Source organism: Natator depressus, chromosome 21, assembly GCF_965152275.1.
Source record: "Natator depressus isolate rNatDep1 chromosome 21, rNatDep2.hap1, whole genome shotgun sequence".
In the NCBI taxonomy this organism is placed as follows: Eukaryota; Metazoa; Chordata; order Testudines; family Cheloniidae; genus Natator; species Natator depressus.
Window position 1 is genome coordinate 7,669,780 of NC_134254.1, and position 9,338 is coordinate 7,679,117.

The following is a 9,338-nucleotide window of genomic DNA, read 5'->3' on the forward strand; positions in this document are numbered from 1 at the left end:
ATATTTATTAATTACCTACTTACAGATATAAATCACTCTAGGAACAGTCCCAAAGTGAGTCAGTGGTGGATTTAGAGGGGCTAATGCACTGGACTGGAGTCAGGACACCTGCGTTCTAGTCCTGGCTCTGCAATTTATTTCCTGGACAACTTTGGGCAAGTCACGTCACCTCTCCTCTCCATGTTCCTTACAATCCTGTCTATTTAGATTGTAAGCTCTTTGAGTCAGGGATTGCATCTATGTGTATTTGCCTAGTGCAACGGAGCACTGATCTAATAAAACATGGAAGGAAGATGGGTGGATGGATTAACTGTTTTGGGTTTTTTTTTTAAACTTGGACAGCAGCCTTTTAATCAGCAAGACTTTAACTATAGCTGCTGCTTCTTTAGACACATTTCTGTGACCAAATACATGGGCACATAGGGCCCGATCCTGCAATGTGCTGCATGCCTCCTGTAAATTGCAGAGCTTGGGGAGTTGAAATGGCCTCAGCATCTTTCCAAGAGGTGTTTGATACTGTGCAGGATCAGGCCCTTAAGCCCTCTCCTGCCTGAATTACTGATGTGCCCTTTTAATCTGCTGTATCAGGACATCAGGGGATAATTATACTGACCCTGATGGAAGCACAGATTGTATTCCTATTTACAGTGGGTGGAGAAGACATAAATAAGCCAAGCAAACCTTGAACTGGGCGCCTGGCTCTGGGGCTGTGAAAACACCGGGCTGAGTCAGTGAGAATAAGCTGCCATGACTTCTCAATGCTTAGACATGGCAGTAGGGACTTCTGTTGGTGTTTTGTCTAATAAAGCTGAAATGGTCACCCTCGTTTGGCTTGCTCTTCGTTTTAGTGATTGTTCAGGCTGTTATACAAATACAGTGTGGTTGGCTGGATGATATGCTATAGAAATACTATCGATTGTGTACCAGCGATTATGTTCCCTAAGTTGAAGGCTATTTCAGTATCTTGTGCAGTGGACCTTTCTCCAGTAGGCAACAGAGATGGATGGAAAATTATTGTTTTTGCCTTTGAAAATTTTAGATGAGGATGGAACATTTTTCATTTTCACCAAAAAATTTCCAGGAAAAACGTCAAGTCTTCATCATAAAATACACAAATACAAACAAAACTGAAAACTCACACATTTTTATTTTTTGTCAACTGAAATCAGACAATCTGATGTTTTAAACTGACAACTGAGGGTTGGGAAGAGTTCACAAGGCAGCGTGCAGCAGAGCACGCAGATGGCAGCACCGACTCATCTGATTTCCCGAGAACTGTAGAAATATCAGTGCGGGCAGCGCTCTTGGGCAATTTCTGGCCCTGATGTCCTGGTAGACTCAGCAGCCGGCAGCCCAGCCTGCCCTTCCTGAGCCTGAAGGGAGGAGGGACTCACGGCCCAGTGTTCCCTGTACTGGTGGGACTGGAGGTAGGAGTCCATTCACCACCTCTGGCAGCACGGAGCCATGCAAATTGTAAGCCTAGCCCTGCTGGGGCCTGCAGCCCCGGATCGCAGACAGAACCAGGAAGCACAGAAGGGCAACAATATGAAAAAAAGCAATGTGTCTCCTGTTTAAGTTTATAGGTGAAGGTCCAGGCCAGGTTTTCTTTGATCTAAACCCATTTCATGCACCTCTCACTGGAACACTGCTGCAGGCAGCCCTTTCTGAGGGACAGAGCTCTAGCTCTCTGCAAAGTACTCCAAGGGCACGGGTGCAGGACTGGCTCCTTAGCAGAGGCTGGGAAGGGAGAAGGAGGGGTAGCAATTGCACTGGTTTTGAACTGGCATCTCCTGTCAATTCAGAGTGTAGCTGCTGGTCTCTGCATGGGGTCCCATCTAATCTAGTCACAGCCTGGGCAGGGAGGTGTAGGCTTGTGGTATAGAAGACCTGAGTTATATTCCCAGCTCCACCAGATGCCTTGTGCAACCTTGAGCATGTAGCTCCTGGGAAGTGACAGAGAAACTGTAGCTGTGGGAACAAACAGCGTAAAGTTTTTATACTGCTAGGTGCATCCTTGGCCTTCGTGCAGGGCTCTGCCAGGCAGCGGGCAGCTCCATGTGACCGGTTGCCCCCCCATGCAGATCAGCCCCTGGGCTAGGATACAGGAGGAAAGCAAGGCAGTTGGCAGATCCCCAGGGGAACACCCCACTTGTGAGGGTTCTGGGGGGGATGTGCTGCTGGGGGCTGGGTGGATGGAGACTGAGGGGGCCCCAAGCCCAATTAGAAGCGATAACAGCCATATCCCTGGAGCGTGACTTCCGCTGCCCCACATGCAGCCGCCACGGCGCAAGCCCCCTGGGGAGCAGCGCAGAGACAAGAGCGAACGACCCCCAGGACTGCGCTTCCCTCAACTCATGACATTAGTCAGATAAAGGGATGGGAGAAGTGTTTTCAGTTGCCATGGTCATGCTGCCATGCCACCTTCTGGCCAAGTGGAAAGACTGGCACCGGGCAACGCAAGGAGAAAAGGTCTCCCTGTCCCTTAGTTCTTCTTGAGGTGAGGGGCTGGGTGTTAGCAGAGGTTTTCCCAAGCTATGGTGGTCCCCCACAGCTCATGGGTGTTTGGAGCCAGGCTTTGGCTCAGCCCAGTGTGGCGCTGGGCCCACGCTATGAGATTTAGGGTCAGACTTTCTTGGCATTTGGATTTGAGAGAGCTTGCTTTGAGGCCTAAAATAAAACCAAACAAACAAACGGTGGAGGATGAACCAGGCCGCCTTCCCCAGCACTAGCGGCTCCTTTAAGCCATTCTTGGCCTCTGGAAAGAGGGTGGCGCATGGCTCCCTTGCTGAGCACACCCTCCTTCACTCCCAACAAAACCCACAGGCATCCCCGAACAACTGAGCTTGTGGGGTTTCCAGCCCTGAAGCCTCCGTTGCACTACGAGGGGCACAATTCTTAGCCAGGGTCATGCCTCACCGATGAGTGGAACTTGGCTTTTGGATCACGAGGCCTTTAACATGGGAGAGATCCTGAGCAGGAGTAGAAACATAAACAAAAAGATAATCGAGTGACCAAGCACCCTCGACTCTTTCTGGCTTGACGAAGGTGGCCAAAGACGTGAAGCACGCTGTACCCAGCAGCTCCCGCTGTGACACTGATGAGCAGGTTTTCAGATCTGTTCAGTGTCCAACGTGCTGGGTCTCCAACCATCCAGCCACTTGTTTAGGTGCCTAAATGAGAGATGAGTTCTTTGGAAAATCTGGCCCCACGTCCGCTCCTGGACTCTTTGGATGACGTTTCTCCCCTCCCAACCCACAAACCCCGGCTGGAATCACAGACAGATGTGTGTGTTCTGGAAAGCAAAGCCCCACCCCAGACCCATGCTAGGATCCCTGTCTTGGCAGCACACCGCGGCTGCTGCTAGGCGTTATCCAAACACTCCCTGCCGCAGCGCTGCACCGATTTATCAAGGCGGTATAGGTGTGTGTGTTTTTCAGACCTAATTTACAGATTGCTCCACCAGAGCTAGGATAACAAAGCACTTAAAAAAAACTAACAAGGGAGGCTGGTTTGAAGGTCCAGAAGAAGTCCCAATGCCCACGTAGTAAATCTTTAATTAAAAGAGGAAGGGAACAGGGAAGCGAGTGAGTACAGACGAGATGGTAAATATTTAATCTGGACACAGTCATTACACTACCGAGATTGGAGGGGGAGAAGATGGATGAACGTGGCACCTGTACAACATTCAATCCTGATAAAGTCACGGAGGAGATAAATAAAACATCCTGCTGCCAGCAAAGGCAGGAATAAACTGATTCCCTAAGAGCTGCTGCTGGGAGGTAAGAGTTAGACGAGGAGACTGAGGACAAGTTAGGGGGCACCTGGGGATTGCCCTGCTAGCAGCAAGGGCCTGGAGTGCCCACTGAAATCCGTGAGACTGCAGTATGACTCCAGCTCTCGGCTCCACCCCTAGAGACAGAGCAGGGGAAGTTTTGGAAACCAGGAGGGGTAGCTTGCAGTTGTCAAGGGAAAGGAGAGTGGGAGTGACGGGGCCTCACTTTCCGGACTGCCTCAGAGTCACCCTTTGCTCCTTCGTCACTGTCAAGCCACCTTGTCGTGGCTTAAGACTGTGAGGACCAACCTCAGGGCAGACTGCTAAGAGGCAGGGCACAAACCTTCAATCTCACACCAAAGACAATGCTTGTAGCCAATCCTATAACAAACTAGCTAAAGATTTATGAACTAAGAAAAGGAAATAAGAATGTTATTTACAAGGTTAAAGCAGATAAACATACACACACACAGATGAGTTAGTCGTAAGTTTCAAAAGGTAACAGAGGTTTCTGTAATAAGCAAGCTCTATATATTCGTTTGGGCTAACCCAGGCTAAACACTGGGGATCTCTTGCTTATACCCCAGAAACCTTGCCCTTGAGACTCCAAGGAGCATAGCGATATAAGAAAAGGAGTACTTGTGGCACCTTAGAGACTAACAAATTTATTTGAGCATAAGCTTTCGTGAGCTACAGCTCACTTCATCGGATGCATTCAGTGGAAAATACAGTGGGGAGATTTATATACACGGAGAACATGAAACAATGGGTGTTACCATACGCACTGTAGCGAGAGTGATCACTTAAGGTGAGCTATTACCAGCAGGAGAGCGGGGGGGCGGGGGAGGGGGGAACGACCTTTTGTAGTGATAATCAAGGTGGGCCATTTTCAGCAGTTGACAAGAACGTCTGAGTTTATTTCCCCCCCTCCACCCCCCACTGTTCCTCAGAAGTTCTTGTCCACTGCTGGAAGCAGTACAGCACCTAGCACCACAGGGCCCTGATCTCTGCTGGTAATAGCAGCAGTCATAACTGAATTCAGTGGCACTTTGGCTAAGAACTACAGAATTTGGCTTGTAATGAAGACCCAAAAAATGCAAGGACTAATAATAGTCCCTCCTCTGGCTGTCTTTTCTGTTTCTCTTTTAAACTCTTTGGGGTGGGGACTGTGTGTCTGACAGCGCCCAGCACAATGGGACCTGATCTCACTTGGGGGTCACTGGAATACAAACAATAATATCAGCTTGCAGCTTCCCACCAAGTGTATTGCAGGAGACAATTTTTGCCTGGGGCTTTGGCTACAATTAAAATCCTTCACCGGTGGATTAGAAAAGGTCAGTGGGGATGGGCTTGCGATAGAAAGGAGAGTGCTATAAACTAACCGATCTCCAATTAGCATGTCACTAGGGCAGCAAACTGTTGTACCTCATTTTTTGCTGGTTGCACCTTCCAGCCCGCTGCTAAAACCCTAAGCAGTTGTGCTGCTTCAGCTTCTATTCCTAAGGGTGCCTGGCTCTGGCATTGTTTGGGATCTGGGTTTGTGTTGCAGGCTAAGATTAGACAAACACAACCTTCCTCTCTTGTTTCAGCATCTACAGGGAGATTTGCTGTCCGTTAATGCAAATGTAAACATCACCCATAGACTTCAGTGCAGTTAGTAAATTACTTTAGTTCTAAAATGGGGTGTTTTGCGGACAGCAGAACCCAGAGAAATGCAGAGAGGGGTGGTGCCAACATCAACCACACAGCTGTCATTGGAGCTGCCAGCTGGGAGCATGAAATACAACAGGAGGCAGAAGTTTTCAGAAGTGCATTTTGCTAACCTGAAGCATTTGGTCACTGAACACGTCCCTTGCCCTCTGTGCCACACCCACTGTTTACTTAACCCACTGGAGAGCTGCATGGCCTTGCAACTGGACTTGATCGATTGCAATGAATGCCCGAAAACTGGGAAACTCAAAAGAACATTCAGGCATGGAGCAAGCAGGCACAATGGAGTTATGTATTTCTATTGCAGTACCTAGTTGCTCCAACTGAGAGCAGGACTGGGTTACAGTAGGCATTGTAAACGAACATAATAAGAGACAGTCCCTGCCCTAAAGAGCTTATTATTGGCAGGATAAAGGAAAAATGATCTCCGTTTTCCAGAGGAGTGAACTGAGATCCTGCCCCAGAGAGTGTAAAGGCCAGATTTTCAAGGGCTCACCACCTGCAATTGTGGCCCAATTTTCAAAAAGAGCTCAGTTCCCATTCAGGCACCTAAATGAAAGCCAGATTGTCAGACCTGCCCAGCACTCACAGTGATGTTTTCTCTTGAAAATGTGGCTCCAGCTGTGGTTCTTCAGCCATTCTGAAAATATTGGCCAAAGCAACTTGCCCAAGCTCAGACAGGAAGTCTGTAGCAGAGCTGGGAATTATACCCAAATCCCAGTTCAGTACCTTAACCCCAAGACCATACTCAGACTTGGAATCTGGCCTCAAACCTTGCAAAATTGAGTGACACCTTAGAAACCTGCCAGGATCCTGAAGGCCACACTACATTTGTTTAATTTTTAACATCAAAACTAAATGCACACCACCACCCTTGCTCATCCCTGAATCTACCCTGTCAGATAAATAGACATTACTTGTTGGGAGTTGGCCAGCTGATTAGCTTTCAGCACCTGCTGCTGTTACAGAAGGAGGTCACCAGTTAGCCACACGCTGGGCTTCCCAAATCTTTATGAAAATGCTGCTGGGATACAGTTATGCTCCAACACCAAACGGAAGGTTAATCTAGGCTTCTCTTTAGCAGCTGAAGGAAATCTTCCCATTGTCAAATACTAACATCTGAAGGGGAATTTTCAGCTCATTGCATCAAAAGCTGGATTCTGAAACCATCCTCAAGTCAACCTCACCTTACTTTATTGCAATTGTTCTAAAAATCTAGTGTAGACTGCATTATTACAGCAGGGTGTTCACATTTCACTCCAGCTGGCCAGTGAAAACAGATTAGTCAATTTTTCTTCTAGGATAGAAAGGCAGGATGGTTTTGTGATTAAGGTTGTGGATTAGGATTTAGCAAATAGTAATGCCTAGCTTTTATACCACGCCTTTTCATCAGATCACAAATGCTTTCCAAAGGAGTATCATCATCCCCATTTTACAGGGGAAACCGAGGCACAGAGGGTAAATGACTTGCCCAAAGCAACACAGCATGCCCTTGGCAGGGCCAGGAACAGATCTGAGCCCCAGTCCAGTGCACCGTCATCTAGGTATTTGATTCCTGGCTCTGCCACAGACTGCTGGTGTGACTTTAGACAAGTCACTTAATCTCTCTGGGCCAACTCTGCCTGTCTTGTCTGATTAGCATGCAAGCTCTTCAGGGCAGGGACGGTCTCTTACTACGTGTCTGTGCAGTGCCCAGCACAACGGAGCCTGAGCTCAGCTGAGTTCTCTGGGTGCTACCACAATACAAATAATAGCTGCTTTTGTTTACTTACTTTTAATGTAGGGGTTGCAAATTCTGCTGGGAAAGATTTAAATCCCACCCCTATAACTGAATTAATTAGAATTAAACAAAACATTCCTAATGAACTTAGGTCTTGTTGTTGTTTTGGAAACAAAATCAAAATTTGGGGGCTTTCAGGTCTCAAAGCATTGGTCACCTTTCCTGGGTAGGTGAGACACAGGGAGTGATGGCCTTTCTCATCCACATCTCGTCCCTGCTTTGGGGGGGGGGGGGGGGGGGTCAGTAAACTGGGGAAAGGAGAATCCCACGCAGTCTCTTCCTTCCCTTTCCCGCCTGCTTTCCTCTGGAGACTTCCATGGTGGAGATTGCGATAGGGCTGTAGCACGGTCCCCTCCCCAGTTCGCTTCAACCTGGCATGCCAGCCAGCCAGCTTTCCTGCAGCAGTCGTCAGTCCAAAGACAAGGGAGAACCTAGACTCTGCACTGCATTGACCTATCTATATACCTGTATGAAAGAGCAGAAAGCAGCCAAAGGCGCCCATGAAGAGCAACGGGAGTTTTGCCACCCGTTTCACTGAGTGGAGGATCCGGCTGTAAGAAGCACAAGCTGGTGTAAGCTTACAAGGGCTTGGAAACACTTGGGTGTCAGTGCAGAGAAAGAGGCTTGAGGTCAGCTTTCAATGGCATTACAAATTGCTGAGTGGGTAGCAGTGCACGCATCGTGTCAGCTTGTGCCTTTTCAACAATATTCTGGCACAGACAGTGCCCGTGGTGACCAGGAGCAAATCCACTGACTGCAATGGAGCGACTGGCTTTCCACCAATGTATCTAAAAGCAGGTTTCCACCAGGTTTAAGTGAGCTTTCCTGCACGACACCGTTGCTGTGAATCGTTATTTGTATTAAATTAGAGGGTCCAAAACTGATCAGGAACACTTTGTGCCAGGTACTGTACACATGTATAGTACAACACAGTTTCTTTCCCCAAAGAGCTTGCAATGTAAACAGACAAGATCGACAAAGGATGGGAGGGTAAGCAAGAGGCACAGAGCAGAAGCAGATGCAGGAATTGGACTGAGGTCTCCCGAGTCCCAGTCCTTGACGTGCTACACCACACTATGCAAGAAAAGCTCCCCTTCTCGTTTGCTAAAATGCCAAATAGCAACCTCTCCCAAAAGGAAAGTATCATGGCCCTGTCTGTAAAGAGGATCAGATGCCAGTTGTTCGGCTGCTCTTAACAGGATGTGAGCACATTGACAGGAACTGGATGTATCTACTTGACAAGTCCTCCTCTCCAGAAGTCAGATGGAGAGGTGAACAATTCCATTTCGCTCTAATACATTTTCTAGCTTCATTTTAAACAGAAGATTTGTTTTCCCCGTGGGGCTCCCTGGTGACAGACAGCTGCTATTCAACCAGGGGCAGGTAGAGAAGGGGAAGGGAAATCTCACCAGCAGAACATAGCTTATGGGAAACAGAATTGACGCAAGTTCTCTGAAATTGATTCTACCTGCCTCTGGCCAGGCTGCTCTAAACATCTGGACAGCTGTAGACACGAGGCGAGTGTGCTGCTGCACAGCTCCTCGTCAGGGAAAGCTGATGGAGCTAGGGGAACCAGGTATGCTCAGGACTATTCAGGGTATTGTTTACAAGTGACAGAGGCCACTGGTGGCAGGTGTGTAGGGTCCACAGCAATGGCAGAGTGAACGGGCAAGAGAACACGACGCAGGCACACAGGAGAAGTGGTTAGTTGTCCAATGTGATTCGCCTGGCGAAGAGAGGTGCAGAAGCAATAGCAGATGGGAAGGGCAATTCTACATAAGGATGGGTCCATTCTCTTTTATCACACACCGACCGGAACCCGCATGCAGAAATGTCAACGGCAGCTCTGCATACAGGGTAAGAGCAGCGTCCCACCCTCTGTGTGCAGGTGCCAGCAATGCTGCGGGGGGAGTGTGTGCGCGGGGGGCATGTAAGAAAGATCTGAGAAGTTTCTGCAACCCTGTAAAATGACAATTTCTCTTGACCAGACATGCACATGGGGCTGTGAGGAGTCCTCCGGAGATAGGCAGGAAGGCCCCCTGCAGAGCTTGGGTTTTTATCTTCCCACTGAAGGTC